The sequence below is a fragment of the Chiloscyllium plagiosum genome, unplaced genomic scaffold, assembly GCF_037043375.1.
Source record: "Chiloscyllium plagiosum isolate Xiang-an unplaced genomic scaffold, Cpla_swu_hap1 HiC_scaffold_45, whole genome shotgun sequence".
NCBI lineage: Eukaryota > Metazoa > Chordata > Chondrichthyes > Orectolobiformes > Hemiscylliidae > Chiloscyllium > Chiloscyllium plagiosum.
Window position 1 is genome coordinate 4,751,714 of NW_028270183.1, and position 19,269 is coordinate 4,770,982.

General features: G+C 40.8%; 1 protein-coding gene across 15 annotated transcripts in view; it reads left to right on the forward strand.

Annotated features, from left to right (window-relative positions):
• Window positions 1-19,269, forward strand: part of LOC122552384 (voltage-dependent P/Q-type calcium channel subunit alpha-1A-like) — a 662,051-nt gene that overhangs the window by 272,379 nt on the left and 370,403 nt on the right. The gene's annotated exons all lie outside the window — the stretch shown is intronic.

The window sequence follows — 19,269 nt, forward strand, 5'->3', positions numbered from 1 at the left end:
CATCATCCATAAGACTCCTGGCCTCACACAACTTGCCTCTGTTAACCATTTTCCACGGACCTCCTTTCTTTCATAAAAAAAAGGTGGATTGGCAATCTGCATGAGATTGAAAGTACAGTCCAATTGACCCTATCCACTAATTTTTTTCCATTTTAGGTGTATGAGTTAACTAACCACTGTAGCAGAATCTCGGTGCCTTCCCAATAATTGAAAAAGTTTAAATATTGTGGTGTGAATTTTAACCGTATATTTCAAGTTCTCAAGGATAATGTTCAATTCTGTCAGCTTTTAAGATGTCAGCTGTTTCTGCCTCCTCCAGTTTAGGTTCTCTGTGGCTATTGTTGTGAACAGTGTTTTTACTTAAGAGCCCTTGCACTTGATAGAAATTAAAGAGGCTATTTTGATTTTAGCGAATTTTGAGAAGATTTATAGCTCAGGTTGAAGTTCTGGATGTAGGTTTGCTCGCGGAGCTGAAGGTTCATTTTCAGACATTTCATCACCATACTAGGTAACATCTTCAGTGAGCCTCAGGACAAAGCACTGCTGATGTTTCCTGCTTTCTATTTATATGCTTGTACTTCTTTGGGTTGATGATGTCATTTCCTGTGGTGATGTCATTTACTGTTCCTTTCTCGGGGGTGGTAAATTGGGTCCAAGTCAATGTGTTTGTTGATAGAGTTCCAATTGGAATGCCATGCTTCTAGGAATTCTCGTGCATGTCTCTGTTTGGCTTGTCCTAGGATAGATGTGTTGTCTCAGTCGAAGTGGTGTCCTTCCTTATCTGTATGTAAGGATACTAGTGAGAGAGGATCATGTCATTTTGAGCTAGTTGATGTTCATGTATCCTGGTGGCTAGTTTTCTGCCTGTTTGTCCAATGTAGTGTTTGTTACAGTTCTTGCATGGTATTTTGTAAATGACATTAGTTTTGCTTGTTGTCTGTATTGGGTCTTTCATGTTCATTAACTGCTGTTTTAGTGTGTTGGTGGGTTTGCGGGTTACCATGATGCCTTGGGGTCTGAGTAATCTGGCAGTCATTTCCAAGATGTCTTTGATGTAGGGGAGAGTGGCTAGGGTTTCTGGACTATTTTGATTTTGCACTCATCAATTACATATGGACTTGATCTAGAGGAGGCAGATGTGCAACCGAGAAATTTAACTAAGAGAAAACACTTTGTACAATTATGATTTTAGGAATAAAAGCAATTCACCTACGGCAAGAGGGGCTATTTAAGGTCCAACAAGTAAAAGCATTTTCACAGTTACTAACTTTGTTTTGTGATGATTGAGTTACTGAATTTGTTTGCATTTTTGATCAAAGTATAACTTTTGATTTTGATGTTCATTAAGTCCCCATTTTACATTGCTCCATTTAACATTGTTCTGCTTTACATCTGATCAGTAAATAGGGCTGATGTAGGACTTCATAACTGACTGGTGCCATTTTGGAGTAGCCTCTCCCACACACTGACTCTATCTCTCACTGCTGACAGTCCAACTTAAAGTCAGGTAGCAGCACAGGTTTTATTTCTTGACTCCCTGCACTGCGCATATTTGTTTGGAAATATAAACTGGGCAACGAAAATTTGGTTTCTTAATTTTTTTCACAACTTGAAGGAGTATTCATATGAATAATTTATAAAGTCATACAGCAATGAAATAGACCCTTCAGACCAATCAGTCCATGCCAATCATAATCTCAAGCTAAACTAGTTTCTCCTGCCTGTGCTTGGTCCATGTCCCTCCAAACATTTCTTATTCATGTACTTGTCTGAATGTCTTTTAAACATTGTAAGTGTACCTGCATCCGCCACTTTCTCTGGAGGTTCATTCCATACATGGACCACTCTCTGTGTTAAGAAAAATTGCCCCTCCTGTCTTTTATAAATTTTTCTCCACACACCTTAAAAATATACCCTCCAAGTCTTGAAATCTCCCACCCTGTGGAAAAGACACCTGCATTCACCTTATCTATACCCCTCATGATTTTATAAAACTCTATAAGGTCACCCCTCAACTTCCAAAACTCCAGTGAAAAAAGGTCCTAGCCCTCTCCTGAAAACTTAATTCTTCATTCCCAGCAATATCCTGTTAAATTTCTTCTGAACCCTCTCCCTTTTAATAATATCCTTCCTATAACAGGGCAACCAGAACTGCCCACAGTCCTTCAGAAAAGGCCTCATTAACGTCTTGTACAAACTCAACATATTGCCCTAACTCCTAAACTCAAATGTCTGAACAATGAAGGCAAGCATGCTAAATGGCTCCTTAACCGCCCTATCTATATGTGATAGAAACTTCAAAGAATTATGTATCGGAATCTCTAGGTATCCCTGTTTGACAACACTACCCAAAGCACTACTTTTAATTGTATAAGTACCTGCCCTTGTTTATTTTGCAAAAATGCATTACCTCGCATTTGTCCTAATTGAACTGCATCTGCCATATTTTAGCCCATTTGACCCACAGATAAGATATCTTTGTAATCTTAGATAACCTACTTCACTGTCTGCTATACCACCAATTTTGGTATTATTCACAAACTTATGAACCATGCCTTCTATATTCCCATCTAAAACACTTTGTCATTTAAATGACAAACAAAAGTGAACCCAGCACTGATCCCTGTGGAACACCGCTGGTCACAGGCCTGCTATGTAACAGTTGTGATATAACTTTGCTGGATTTTGATACTTTTGCGATGACACTAGGGTGTTTGAACAAAGCTGCCCAGCAACAGGATTTGGATTAGTTGTACATGGCAGATTGTCACTGAACTGAGAGAAGACAGAGATCAATTGAAACACAGGTCTGCAAAAGCCTGCAGTAAGTGAAATTGTTCTTTCTCTCTTTCACACACTCTCTGGTCACTTTTCAAGAATCATTTGATCAAGGTCACCTTGTCAGTTCACTTGGATAAAAATAGTAATTATTCCAACTCAGCTTTCTACTCTTTTGGGCTTCTGGAAGCTAGTGTGAGAGCTTAGGCAGGGAGCTTTCAAACCTTTACGTTGTGTCACCAGCAGCCAATCTCATCTCCCCAAAAAACATGGTTCAAAAAACTAACTTCAACTACAGGCCTGTCATGATCGACTGACCATCTCGTCCCGAAGTTTCAATTACCATGCAGCATCTGCCATCTGCTTGGACATCAAGTCTGTTCCAGAACTATTTTCCAGGAACTCACCTCATTAATAGCCAACTTCTGTTATCTGTTTAAACACAATGCTCTTCCTGGGCTTGCTGTGTGTGTGAAAAATCAGCAAATTCTAACAATAGAGTATAACATAAGTAAATTTTAAAAGTTGTATGCTGTTTAAATGGCAAGAGATTGACAGATTCAATGGTCCAAAGGAATCAGGGGTCCTTTGTATATGAATCACAAAAAGTTCGTACTGTACGCAGGTTCAGAAAGTGATTAGGAAGGCAAATATAATTTAATTTATTGCAAGGAACTGGAGAATAAAAGTAGGGAAGTTTTGCTGCAGCTGTACTGGATGTTGGTAAGACCGTGTTTGGAGTACTATGTGTAGTTTTGGTCTCTTTATTTGAAAAAATATACAATTCCTTTAGAAACAGTTCAGAGAAGGTTCATTCAACTCTTTTTCCTAGGATGCAAGGCTTATTTTATGATAAATGATTAATATGTGATTTAATGTATCTTCTTTGGAGTTTAGAAGAATGATATTGATACATAAAGGTATTAAGAAGACTGGTTAGGATGTATACCAGGAGTATATTTTCTCTTGTGGGAGAGATTAAATCTGGGAAACATAGTTTAAGCATAAGATGTCTGTCTACCTTTTAAGATAGATATGAGGAGAATTTTTATTTTCTCAAAGAGTCTTTAGAGTGTGTAGAATTATCTTCTCCAGAAGGTAGTGCAGGTGGGTCATTAAATGTATTCAAGATTACTAAACAGATATTTGATAGACAAGAGAGCTGAGGGTTATGGGTTGGGGTCAGTAACTGATACCACAACCAGATCAGTCATTATCTCATTGAATGATAAAGAAAGCTTGATGTGCCAAGTAGTCTACTCCTGTTTTATTGCATCTTTTATGATGCTGCATTTTGACTAGCTTTTTAAAAATGGCTTTTTACTATAAAGGAGGCCAACTCCTATTCTAATGCATCAGCCACTGATCATTAAAACAATGGATAAAATGATGTGTATGTGTGCATTTCAACCTGGATGGAGATTGACATAGGTTAAGTACAAAGGTTTGGGTTTTAATGTTTGATCTGTGAGTGAGTGTTATGTTATCAAAATATTTTCTGCAGAAGATGGTGGGAATAGTCTAAGGTGAGGCATCTTCAGATGATCTTTCTTCTCTATTGTAGGGATACGGCATGCTTGGAATTATCAGAAAACAGCACAGTGAAGACTTGATAGTGTAGGATATCGGAGGTCACATTGCTCTTTTGCATTGATGTGCTTTCTTTTGTAAGAGGACTGCCTGTATATCATATAAGAGTGTGTGAGGATAGAGGTTGGGAGTTTTTTCCCTTTTCATACTCTTCAGAAACCACTGAAAAATTCATGGTGACTCAACATTAAGAATTTAATTTGCAGAAAATGCTTGTGATCAGATGACTCTCTGTAGTGCTGCTCAGAAGCTGTGGATATTTTGCTGTCATTTCTGTTGAGGTAGAACATGGCTTCCTTGTTCACTGACCACAGTGCGTGCTTAACACATAAGTCGTTCCTTTGACCTGTAACTGTTTATGTACTGGATTCAACTTTAGAATCTTAGAAAATGTTGCTTCTTTCTCTTTTATTTCATCCTTTGCACTCCTTTTTGCCTGCCCTCTCATGGCACACATTGTTTTTTTGCCAAAGAGATAAAATGAAATACTACTACACATTTATATTCCTGTTCTCTCTTTGTGCCAAAGGGCAAAAGCTTCTCAATTTTCCATCCATCTTCTTCAAAGAGGCTTCTTTTGCATCAGCAAAACCAATAATTATAAACATATACCTAGTGTACTATTCACAAATCTGCTCCCCCTAATGCAGGACCATTCCTGTGGTTCCCATGCCAAACTTCGTCCCCTGAAGTAAACTGTCTCTCTTGCTTAGTGAGGACTCATGTCCAGCATTGGCATTCCTGATACCATTTCACCCGCTTCCCCTCCCCTCACACCCCATTAATAACTCTGCTTGGAGCCATCACTGTAGTTGCATAAAGGGCAGTGTTGTGGACCAGGCTAGACCCCTCAAAACATTTAAAGAAGGTAGCCCAGACCTGAACTTTGCTAGTTGTTTTAAGCAGGTGTATAGTGGATATTCCAGAAGAGATGCTGCTGGTCAAACCACTTAGTTTAAAGTAAAACAGAATTTATTTACACGTTAACCAAATGAGACCGAAACAAAAAAGAACAGAATACAGAATAACTTAACCTATCTGAAAACCCAACAGACTATACCAACTTAATAATGCTGTTCCAAGTACTTGCAACAATCTCGCAAACACCCCTTGCCACAAAAGGTAAAATCAAACACAGGGTCTTCCAGGAGAGAAGGTCAGCATAGACCTGCTTTCTTAGATCCAACAGCTTCACAACACTGCTGCTAAAAAAAATAGAGAAACCCTGAGCTGGGAGAACTGGCCACTTCTCTTACATTGTACAAGTTGTTTTTAATCGAAACTTGGAACCCTGTTGTCTGAGGCACTATCTGTTAGCTATAATCAAACTGGCCATAAAACCCTTCAATTTAGACTTTACTAAGTCCGTGTCTTTTTCGATGTCTCTGAAAAAAAAGGACAACATAACCTCATTAAAGGAGCAGCTTTGTCACAGTAATCCCACAATCAAATAGGAACTGGGACAATTTGGTATCTGCAGAAGCTGTGGGTTGTTTCTTTAAGCCTATCTTCAAAGTTTGAACTGCTTTTTCTGCCAGGCCATTGGATGATGGATAGTATGAAACTGTCCTTATGTGATGAATACCATTCAACATTAAGAAATAACTCAAATACCCTGCTGGTAAGCGATGGCCTGTTATCTGTGATCAACACTTCCGGGAATCCAAGTATTGCAAAAGGTGCCTGTAGTTTTTCTATTGTTGTCTCTGTGTTTGATGAATGGACTCTGTGCACATTCAGCCATTTTGAGTTGGTGTCCACAATGACAAGAACATTGAGCCCATGAAAGGACCTGCATAAGCAATGTGTAACTGGGTCCATGGTTTGCCTGACCATTCCCATGAATGCAGGAGAGCTGCTGGCAGTAATTTTTGTTCTCGTTGGCATTCAGAACACTGCCCCACCAATGCAGCTATGTCTGCATCCAATCCTGGCTGCCAGACATAACTTTATGCTAACATTTTGAAAACCCCTGGATGGACACTGGTGGAGATCAGCCAGCATCTGGCAACAACCTTTGCTCAGGAGAATCACTCTTGCTCCCCATAATAATATGCCATCCTGTACTGTGATCTGGTCACTCTGGGTCCAAAAATGTTTCAATTTAGGTTGCAACGGCCCTTTCATTTCTCCCATCATGATCAGCTGTTTTTTAGTTTTGCTAGGACCGGATCTTTCTGCACCCAAAGTTTGATATTGTCAGCTGTGACTGGAAGTGTGTCCAAAAAATTTAAAAGCATGACAACTTTTCCAGTAGCGGTACCACCGGTGGTGTATCTGACAACAGGAGGTGGCTCAATGCATCTGCATTTGCTACTTGTACTCTCGAACACTGTTCCAACTTGTAATTATACTTACTTAATATTAGAACCCATCACTGAATTCAGCCTGAGGCTATGGGCGGGACTGTCTTGACCTCTTTGAGTAGACCTAGAAGAGTTTTGTGGTCCAGTGTTACTACAAATTTATGACCATAAAGGTATTAGTGGAATTTCCTGACTCCAAATATGACCGCTTCTGGGCTTATTTGCGCTCTGCATTAGCTAAAATCCTGGATGCATACCCTATTGAGCATTCCTCTCCATTGGGCCATTTATGCACTAATACTACCCCAATGGGGAGACATTGCACGTCAATACTAAATTTCGCTTTGGGATCAGAAGGTACCAACACCTTTAGAGGATGCAAGCTGTTTCTTCACTACCCTGAAAGCTATGGCTGGGCTACACGACCACCCCCAGGGTTGATCCTTTTTTAAGAGTTGATGTAAAAGCGGATGGCAGGTTATATATGAACTTCCCTTTAATAATTCACCAGCTCAAGGAAAAACCTAAGGTCTGGTACTGACATGGGAGCTAGGGCAACTTTGATCCCCCTCACTTTATGAAATCTGGTCTTATCGACGCTGTTGCCCAAGCAGGTCATTTGGGGTGCCTCGAACACATGTACCTCCTTTCTAAGGCATACGCCTACTAGAAGAAACATCTGAGGACCATATCTAAGTTCTCTAAGTGCTCTTTATTGGTCTTCTCTGTTATTCGCATATCATCTAGAAAATGGTGACCTGGAGTAGATTTATAAAATGTTCTTCATCATCCACTGAAAAATTGCACAGGCTGACGATACCCTAAATGGTTGTGTGGTATATTGGCACAAACCTGCTGGGTATTAATTGTAGCATACTTCAGGGAATCATCATCTAACCGCAAAGTGGAGGAATGCTTGGCTCATATCCAGTTTGCGAAAGACAGCCCCCTCTGCCAACGTTGCATATAAATCCTCTATGCAAAAGATTGGGTATTTATCCAGCTGCAAGAAGCAGTTTACTGTTTGCTTAAAATCCCTACAAAGGTGAACTGACCCATCAGACTTTACAATTGGCACAACTGGTGCTGCACATTCCGCTAACTGGAAAGGTATGATGATTCCTTCACTTTCTGGTCAAATCTGATTTCTGCCTCTACTTTTGCTTGTAAGGCGGGTTTTGCAGAATCATGGAATTGCTTCCTGGTCCACATGCAAGTTGATCTTGGCTCCTTTGATTGCCCTAGAGCTTCCTGAAAAGCTTCTGGTATTTAATTAGGACTTCGCTCAGGCAACTACTTCCTAATTGAAAAATGTTGAGCCAATCTAGGTAAATATTTCTCAACCAATTTTACCCCATCAAGCATGGGTTTGAGCCCTTTACGACAATCAATTATATCTCAACCAGATGCTTCTCAGAAGAGACCGGAACTGAAGTTGTACCCTTGATCTCTAAAGGTCCACAGGTATATGTTTTCGGTCTAGCTGACATCTTGCACAAACTTAAGGATAAGAGTCCAGAGCAAATTTGGTTAAAGATTGGTTCTGAGACCACTGAAATGATTGCACCATTATTGGCCTCTATTGGAACTGGGTGACCATTTCACCAGACATTTATTTTGGTTCTGACTTAGAATTTGCTAAGAAATTTAATTGTTCCAAACCAGTAATAGGTGGACTTTACAGAGTGTGCACTCTCCTGGATACTGGCCCATGAGGTCTTGTACTCAGTGTAGGTCTAGTGGATCTCTTTTGTTGTCTCAGGTCTGCATAGGGGCAGCAACTACAATGACTTACTGCCCGAATCCTGAATAAAATTTTAACAGTTTTGCTGATGCTTAGCTTTGTTTTGGAGTTTTGCTGTGGGCTGACCTAAAGTCCCTCAGTTCAGGCTATGTCCTGAGTGAGTCTGTGCAATTGCCTTCACTCAAGTGGACTTGGGTGAGGGTGTCCACTTCCATTGGAATACCCTGCAACACATATCCTCCATTTGCTGCACTTTTCCCAATGATAAAGTCAGTTGTAGTGTCAGTTTGAAATCCAGTTGGGCTTCAGCTAGTAGACACTTTTGCAGGGTTACATTATTAATCCCACATATTAAATGTCTCTCAGCAGTTAATTAATGGTTAAACAAAATTCACATCTCTCTGCCAGTCATCTTAACCTAGCTAAAAATCCAAATATGGAATCTCCTGGTTCTTGGATTGCCGAGAACCCTAGTAGCATTTCTAGTAAAACTAGAACTAGTAGCATTTCAGAATTATAGGAGGCTTGGGGTCATAATAATCCTTATCTAAATTCATCAACTCTTAAAGCTCTTGGAGCCTTACGGAAAGTTAGACTCCTAATAATTGAAAAAACTGCAGGTCCACTAGCTTTCAGGAGAATTATTTATTGCATTTCATCTGTCCAAATGTCATTTGCCTTGAAAAATAACATATTCTTTTCACATATGGGGCCCACTTTTTGATGGCAGTATCAAACGGGTCAAGTTTCCCAAATAATGACATGATGCCAGAAATACCTACCCCAAATCAAAGACTACTCTTGTAAGCGAATTTCTTCAGGAGTGTGTTTTTCTCTCGTTGCCACTGAATTTACTACACAGATGCCAGTATCCCGTCACCAGGTCACCTTTTATTTATATGTGGAGAGTTCTTGACACTGATCCAGCTCCGTCAGAGCCACTTCTCAGAGTGAAGAGAACCTCTGATGTGCCTGTTTGTGTGTGTCAGCCAGGGCTCCCTGAGGGACCAGATATTCTGTGAGATCCACCTCATTACAATCACTACACATCCAATAAAAACTGCTGAGATTTTCTACATTTATTAAATTATAAATTAAATTGTTTTGGTAGCCTTGCCTGGTATTGAGTACTGAGTTGCACAGAAATTTGCCAAGGATCCTGAAACAACACCTTCCAAACATATGACGACTGACATCGTGAAGGACAAGGGCAGCAAGTTAAAGTTTCCCTCTAATCTTGTCAGTGTCTTGACTTGCAAATATGTCACTGTTCTTTCAGTGTCGCTGGGTCAAATCCTGCAACTCCTTCCCTCACAGCATTGTAAGCAAATCTACACCAGTGGGCTGAACTGGTTCAAGAAGGCACCTTACCACTACCTTCTGAAGGACAGTTAGAATGGGCAGTAAATACTCGCACAGCCAGTGAAGGCAATATCCCATGAATAAATTTGTGAAAGTTCAGAAAATTTCAATATTATATATAAACATGGAGCAGAAATAACATAATAGGTTTGGATCTTTTCTAAGAAAATGAAGGACCTATGGAACATATTTCTTGCTTGTGTAATGAATGTTTGTCTTTTGTGTAACTTGTGTTACTTAATCTTACTTAGAACCTTACAGACCCAGACTCCAATTCCATGTGATCTGACATCAAGATGTCATTGCTGCTTTTGCACATCCTCAACTATATCCAGAGAAAAGCTTATTTTTCTTTGACAACGCGGCCTTTTTTTAAAATCTCTTTGACTCTCATTCATTTCCTTGCTATTTCTCTCACTCTTCCACCACCTCTCTCCCTCTTTCTGGAGATTGGGTAAATGTGAATTATTTCATCATATGTGCTTGTGCTTTGTAGGGTGGTGGACAGACTTTGGGGAGTGAGGAGGTGAGTTATTCGCTGTAGAACTCCTAGCCTATAACCTACAGTTGTAGCCATAATATTATTATGGGACTTCGAGACCAGTTTCTGATTACTGGTAAGCTCCAGGACATTGATAGTAGAGAATTCAGTGCTGGTAATGGCATTGAATGTCAAGGGGCGACAGTTTGATCCTCTTACACCTGAGGACTTGTGAGGTGTTACTTGGCACAGCTTAAGCCTGGATATAGTTCAGGTATTGCTGAATTTGGAAGTAGACTGCTCCAGAATCTGAGGAGTCACAAGTTGTGATGAATATTGTGCAGTCATCAGTGAAAAATCCCCAATTCTGATCTTATGATCTGCTGAAGTATCAGACGATGGTTTGGCTTAGGACACAATCTGAGGACCTCCTGTAGGGCCTGAGATGACTGAACTTCAACAACCATGGCCATCTTCCTTTCTGTCAAGTGTAATTTCAATCAGCAGGATGCCTAGACAAATTGAAATTTGCCTATTTAGCATGTAGTGCTACAGAACATGATGGAGCATATCCACAGTGTGAAGATGGGACTTCATCTCCACAACGACTGGCAGTGGTCACTTTTACTGATAGTCATGGGCAAAGGCATCTGTTCAGGCAGACTGATGAGGCTGAGGTCAAATAAATGTTCCCCTTTTTTTGGTTTATTCACCACCTGTTGCAGACCAGCTCAGTAAGCAGTCGTGCTACTCAGCCATTCTTGATGATGAACATTGTCTGGTGGGACAATTCACTCTGCACCCTCCAAGAGAGGTTAACATGGAAGAATATAGATTCTTCTGCTGAAGGTGCAGGTGTGAGGGAAGTGGGTGTATGTAATAATTAAAGAGGTTTTCTTGCCCATGTTTGACCTGATGCCATGAGTTCATGGGATGCAGAGCCAAATTTGAGGACTCTCAGTCAAATCCCTCCCAAGTCTATATTCCTGTGAGAAAGTGAGGACTGCAGATGCTGGAGATCAGAGCTGAAAAATGTGTTGCTGGAAAAGCGCAGCAGGTCAGGCAGCATCAAAGGAGCAGGAGAATCGACGTTTCGGGCATAAGCCCTTCTTCAGGAATGATGCCATCTCTGATGGGTGACCTGCTGGTGGGGCAGGACATATCCAGGGTTGTTTGCTGTGTCCAAAGTGATATCTAAGTTTTTCAATGTAAATTGGGGTGCTTTTATGGTGTGATATCAATGCTGGATTTTTAATAACTTATTTTCTTTAATGCTGAACAACATTGAAAGTGTGTATGTCCCGATACACTTGAAATAGGAACTGTAAAATGAATTAAAAAAGCAAATTGTTTTAGGTTTTCATTTTAGCCCTCAGCATTTAGCTATTGAAAAGTGTAAAAATGCCATTGGAGCCTACCTTTTAGTAGGCTAGCCTGTCGCGTTTTTTAAAAAAATGCCTAGTTTCTGAAAATACCTGATGAAATTATCGTGGACAAAAAAAAAGGTTTGCACTAACCCATCATTGATTTGCTAGAGCTAAGAGTGCCTGCTTAATGAGACTATTTGTTAAAAGCTCAGCAGGGTAATGCTGGTGGCATGGCAGAGCTTGGCGAATCACGTTAGATCCCTTCTGGCTCTGACAACGGTGGGCGTCTTTCTCCATCAACTAAATTGCCTCATGCTGGCTCAGCACAGTGCAGACAAAGCTCCTTGATGGCGATTCATTTTGTCAGAGTCACTGCGGAATTTATTTTAAAAAAGCCATTACACTCCTCTGGCAAAGGAAATAAAGGCAACCTATGAAATATTGTATTCTGTAACTCAGTGATTTGGATGCTGTGGCTGTAAAGGTAATGGTATACTGAGGCAGCAAATAGATATTGCTGTGCTGGTTTTAATAAAATTATGTCAGAATTTAGGTCTACAAAATTTTAAGAATGAGAAATTGGGCATTTTACTTCCAGTTTGGGATATTATTAGGGTCCCTAGTGCTCCAAAGTGGCATCCAAAGAATGTGCATGTTTAAAGTGAATTATACCAGATGCCATATTGATGAAGGTGTTTGTACCTTTCACATGCCAGGGATATGCAAAGCAGTCAAATCAAAACATCAGTAAATTTGCAATACTATTTTAAAGCTTCATACTGGCTAACATCCTTTCTTAATCACAAATAAACCAACATGAAGCACAGCAAAGACAGCAACACTTTCCACCCACTTCCTCTCCCCACCTCTGCAATTTGTAGGGATATTTTTAACATCTCACAATTTGCCATCTACCTTTGCATGATAATTCAGTCTCACATTTCAATGAGAGCTAATTTCATTGCTTTGACTGAGGACAAGCAGGCAGAGTGAACAGACCTTTGATATAACCAAAGGAGTGGAATCTGATTATAGGCAGCAAATTAGGCAGAATAATGTATGGTATTCTGGTTACGGTCAAGATTCCTTCATTTAGAGGCAATCCATTATGCCACCAACATTGAAGCCATTTGGCAAATCAAAAGTTGGCACGAGAGTGAGAAAGCTGTCTACTGACAGCAAGAGTAATGCCTGCTGCCTAGCCCACACACCAATGAAGCATGTAGGAGATGAAAACATTGCTACCACAACTACCACTATAGAACCATCCATTAGCATGCTGTAATAATGTTTTTGCTGTGTGGAGGAGCTCTTTAGGAATCAGTGGATTGGGCTTAGATTTGTAATGTTCTGCTGTGTGCTGCACAATCTTGTCATCATGAATGGACATCCCTTACCACGAGATATGTGGTGACCAGCAGAAATATTTGGGAACACAAAGATGATTAGAGGCCTAGTAGCTTTTCGAGAGAATGAAGAAGAGAAAAGGAGGCAAAAATTTAGTCTGTCTTTTCCCAGGCTGTCTGTGGAGAACTCATTTGAGTATGAAACTAGTAACCTCAATCCCAATTCCAATTTCTCATTCACCAACAATCCCATTCTTTATTAAAGCAAAATACTGCAGATGCTCCGAATTGAATTGAATTTATTGTCACGTGTACCGAGGCACAGTGAAAAGCTTTGTCTTGTGAGCAATACAGGCAGATCACAGAGTTATGTAGTATAGATAAGTAAATAATAGATAAACAGTAGCAAATACAAAAACACAGGTACAGGCAAATGGTAAGAGTTTGTGACTTGATCCAGCATTCTAACAACAATAGGGTAGAAACTGTTTTGAAACCGGTTGGTGCGTGTGTTCAGGCTTCTGTACCTTCTCCCCGATAGTAGAGGTTGTAGAAAACCATTGCCAGGGTGGGATGGATCTTTGAGAATGCTGGCGGCCTTTCCTTGACCGCGGACCTGGTAGATGGATTCTATCGATGGGAGGTTGGCTTTTGTGATTGTCCGGGCTGAGTTCACCACTCTCTGTAACCGTCTCCGATCTTGAATGGTACAGTTGCCATACCAGGTAGAATATCCTCGATGGCACACCTATAAAAGTTGGTAAAGGTATTTGCATCATGCCAAATTTCCTCAGCTGCCTGAGGAAGAAGAGACGTTGTTAGGCTTTTGTAACCAGTGCGTCCACATGAAGAGTCCAAGAAAGCTTATTGTGGATGACCACACCCAGGAGCTTGACACTCTCCACTCGTTCCACTTCTGTGCTGTTAATGTGGAGGGGAGCATGAGTAACATCCCGCCAAAAGTCAATAATGAGTTCCTTGGTTTTGCTGACATTGAGAGCTAGGTTGTTCTCAGTGCACCATTTTTCCAGGTCTTCCACCTCCCGTCTGTAGTCTGTTTTGTCGCCGTCTGAGATTCAACTGACTATGGTGGTATGGTGGGTATACAGTGAGTACAGTAGGGGGCTGAGTACGCACCCCTGGGGGTGCTGCAGTATTGAGTGTTAGTGAGGATGAAATATTGTCCCCAGTCATCACTAATTGTGGCCTGTGGGTCAGGAGCTGAGGATCCAGTTGCAGAGAGTGGGGCTTAGTCCGAGATCACTAAGTTTAGTAATCAGTCTTGAAGGGATAATAGTGTTGAAGGCTGAACTGTAGTCAATGACTAGGATTCTTACATTTGTTTAGATCAGAGTGGTGCTGGAAAAGCACAGCATGTCAGGCAGGAAAATCGATGTTTCAGGCAAAAGCCCTTTATCAGGAATAGAGGATTCTTACGTAGCTGTTCTTGGTGTCAAGATGTTCTAGGGAGGAGTGAAGGGCAAGTGATATGGCATCTGACTTGGATCTTTTGGTCCAATAGGCAAATTGGAGTGGGTCAAGAGTAGTAGGGAGGCTGGAGTTGATTAATGCCATGACCAGCCTTTCAAAGCACTTCATGACTACTAAAGTTAGGGCCACTGGGCGGTAGTCATTGACACATGCTGCATGAGCCTTCTTAGGCACAGGGATGATGTTGGTCCTTTTGAAACAGGCAGGGACAGTGGCCTGCTGCAGGGAGAGTTGAAGATGTCTGAGAAAATCTCTGCCAGTTGATCTGTGCGTGCTCTGAGTGCACGGCCTGGTACTCCGTCTGGTCCCATCGCTTTCCTTGGATTCACATGAAGGAGAACTGATCTGACCCCTGATGCAGTGACTGTTGTGATAGGTTCATCAGAACTTGTCAGAATAGGTGTTACCTCTCCGCCAAAATTCTGCTTAAAGTGAGCATAGAAGGCGTTGAGATGATCTGAGAGGGATATGTCATCATCTGCTGTCTTGCACTGTCTCTTTTTAAAACCTGTGATGTCATTCAGTCCTTGCCATCATCTCCGGGTGTCTGTCTGGGTCTCTAGTTTGGAGCGGTATTGGTCCTTGGCTGTCTTAATGGCTCTGTGAAGGTCATACTTGGATTCCTTATATTTGAGTGGGTCTCCTGATCTGAAGGCCTCATGCCTGGTGACTCATGAAATAAAAACAAGAACTGCTCAAACATCAGATGCAAAGTAGAACTAATACAATGAATTGATGATCTTTCACCATAACCTGTACCATACCTTTCCTTGTCATTAAACATCAAAATGTCCTCTTAGTAACAATGCAAAAATAAAAGTCCCATCAAAATAGCCACCCCATTATAAACCTATACATAAAATCTGGCCATTTTGCTTACAAATATCCTTTAAGGACAGCCATAAGCAGCTCTGGGCTTTGTACTGCACCATGTTTGCATGAATGGTGGTAGTCTAGGCTGGTCCTGGTCAGGATTAGACCAGAACAGGGCCACTGGTGTAATCGCAGGGGTAGGAGGATAGAGGACAGTGATTGCATATACTTTGGCAAGTGTACGAGGATAAATGTTATGTTACAGATACAAAACAGTTGTTGCATGCATTTTGGAGTCATGATGACACCATTATTAAATACCAGAGATTAAATTGCTTGTTAGACAGAGTCCAGTTGTATACGTTTCTAGTCAGAGTTTTATTTCTAGTTTATGCACCTTAAATTAATTAATTGCTCTCCATGTTTATGCTCCCAGTTCTCATCCAATTAACCCTTAATAATATATCAGGCTTTTCTAGTTTCGTAAGGTGTCAGACTTCCTAGCCAGACCATACTAGATGATAACATCCACTATGTTTTAATTTCAGCAATCCTTATGAAGGACAGATTGCCGGACTACTGGGAGATCTATCAAGTCTTTTTAAATACTTCAATCCACAGTCAGGATGGCTAGAAAGCTGGACTGGACTGCAACACCCAGGTGCTAGGTGGCTGTTTATTTGGGATAAAATGGAAACTGCATTACTAGCCATACACTGCTGCATCATGGATTGTTTCACAAGTCTCTGCATGGTGTTGGCCACCACATTCATGCTAGAAAGTATGGTCCCAAAGTATTGTGCAATGCCTCTGACAAGTTAGTGCTGCAGAGTGATACACGTAAGCTGAGATGATTGACTTCCAACAACCATAACACATTTCTTTATATTAGGTATGACTCCAACCAGCAGAGAGTTTTCACTCAATTTCCATTGATGTCTTTTTGCTAGGATTCCTTGATGCCACAGTCAAAATGAGGCATTAATCAGAAAGTCATTTACACATCACCTCTGAAATTCATCTCTTTTGCCCATGTTTTAATCAAGACTTTAATGGTACTGAATGGCCCTTGTGGAATCCAAACTGAATGTCAGGTTGAAAAATAAAACAAAATTCAAAGAAACTATGTTATATTTATGTCAGAAACCAGGGCTTTCAGTTGGTTGTGATTTTCTCTCACAATTGGCATAAACTCAGATAAGCAGATTTCCATAAATAATTAATAAGGATGAGTGTTTGTGTGCCAGGCTATAGAAAAAGAAAACAAATTAAATGGCATGTTTATAAAAATTGCCAACACCAGCAAGGCTCTGTGCCATTGGTTACATTTAGTTTCACTTTGGATGCAAGGTTGCCATATTTACCTGTCTTTAACTATCTGTCCTATTTCTCTAATGTGCTTATGTGGATTTGATTATTTCAGCGTTGCACGTTACTGATAATGAGGCCTGTATTTTCCTTGCTGGAGCCATTATACTTTGGCAGTTCAAAGGCCATTTGATCAAATTAAGAGCAAGCTTTCTGCAGCAAGCTAAGAGGTGGGAAAGGAATTTATTTGGAGGTGAACGGGTTTTCTTTACTAAATTCCACCACCTTCCCACCTCTGTCAGAATTAAATCCTGGGAAGGAAGGCCTATGGTTGACCTTTTCCCTTGTTACCATGTACAACAGCTGCTTCTCTGTGGGCAGCCTAATCAAAGGACTGGACATCATGCCAACTGGGAGCCATGTCACCACCCTACTCTCCTTGTAACCGCAACTGGAGAGGCCTTTGGATATTCTGTGATCCTGGGACTCTGGAACAGGAAGGTAAATGGTGTACTTGTTGGGGAGGTGATAGCCTAATGGTATTACCACTAGAATATTAATCTAGAGATCCAGATAATATTCTGGACCCCAGGTTTGAATCCTACCATGGCAAATAATAGAATTTACAATCTACAGAAAAAAGTCTGAAGTAAGAGTCTAATGCTATTGTCAGATGTCAGGAAAAAATCTATCTGGTTCACAAATGTTCTTTAGGGAAGGCAACTGCTGTCTTTACCTGGTCTGGTCTACATGTGACTCTGGAACCACAGCAATATTGTTGATTCTCAGTTAGGCATGGGTAATGAATACTGGTCTAGCCAGTGAAGCCCACATTCTTGTGACTGAATAAAAAGAAATTATGACCTCTGATCGGCCAGCAGCTCTGACTAGGTGGGACATTTAACATGCAGACTTGACTCCAGGGGAAGATTCATTGGTGATTTGGGTAAGTAATTCACTGCTCTCTCGCCAACTCATGAGACTTTTGACACTTCAATCAGATCCTGCCCTCCAGCCCAAAAATTAAGTGGAGTAACTTCTCTCCAATGACCTCCATCCGACCTATTGGTTTTCATTTTAATATTTGGTTGCGTTATGCAGGCAATTTCTCTGACTTACTAGGTAGATACCATTCTTACATCCTCTGTAAACTTAACCTTATGCATAATTACTGCCCATATCCTGACCCACACTAAGGGTGGGATTTTTCCATCTTTGGAGTCCATCCAGTCAGAGGCTGAAATCTTGAGAACTTGGGAGTGCCACAAAGGAAGCCACAGCTGTTGGGGCACCACTCCCGAGATCTCCAGAGGGAGGATTAGAACGAAGATGATAGTTGTTATTTGAAGGTGTGAGTGAGGTTTCAGGGAGTAGCAGGGAGAGGGAGATGAGATGTGTCTGAAGTGGGGACAAGGGAGATGGCTGTCAAAGATTACAACCCTGCCTTATGTCCATTCCCTCATTCCCTCACACTAATGGGACTGTCCACCCACCCAACCGTACAAACTGATATCTATCCACACATTGATTACAGTTGAGTAGGGAAACTGTTTCTTGTCCTGGTGGTTGAGTAAACTGACCAGTTAAGAGACTTAATTAGTGGCAAGGCAACAATGTCTACCGTCGGTCTTCCCACCCAGGACTTAATTTGTGAGATGGTGGGAAGAAAGTGGGTATCTCCCTGGTGTCAACTTGCTCTTTTCTCTGTCTTTCCCTCCCATATTTCCTGCCATTTCTCAGGAGGGGAAAAGTCTGCCCTAATAAGTCTCAACCATCTCCTCAGTCATCTACTCAGTGATTTTAAAATTTGTTTGGATTTTATTGAAATAGAATAAAATATTGATGTTTCACTATGTTAACTTACTGTCTTTTCACAAAGTTGTTAATTATAATGGGGACATGGAAGAAAGCCGAGGGATTGTAACACCTTATAATCAGAAACTTTTGACATATAGATAGATAGCCATGCCATAAAGTCTATAGACAGAAGGATCTGCCTGAGTTTTTCTTATAAACAGTACCTGAGGAGGTTAAAAGTGTCTCTGGACTACTGAGATATGTCATCTGGGAACCAGACCTGTAGTAATTTTCCACCAGAATAATAGACTTGTCAGTGTATGTAAAGGTGACAACAGCAGCACTAAATTATTATTCATCTATATGTTTTACAGTTTCTAGTGTCATTAATCATAGTTGATCAATAAACATTGTAATGATGCATTACACAGGAAAAGAGTGTTGCGTTCAGACAGCTCCCTGCATTTAGTAACTTATTTATGTGCCGAGCAAAACAAAAAGGAAGGCTGTCAAGTCTTCCAATCCTTGTAGACATCAACAACACAGTAAGAACCATTCCCCATGATCACTCCTAACAACCTAGCAGGATCATTTCTCCCCAACAGGACAGGTCAAAACTTCCGGGGTCCTTCAACAATCATTCTGCTGTTTTAGTTTTCCAGATCTGAATATCACCAATAAGGTGCACCACAGAAACTTCCCATTTCCTATATCTTCAAGAGTTCAGCCTGGTTATTACCTTCAATTTTCATGGAAATCAAACTCCTCAGGTTGTTAAAACAAAACAGTTCACTGGCTCTCCCATACCCTTTGTTTCTGTATCTATAACAGCAGCTGCCTTTTTTCTGTGAGTGATTGTGGAAAGATGTTAAAATTGAAGCTGGAC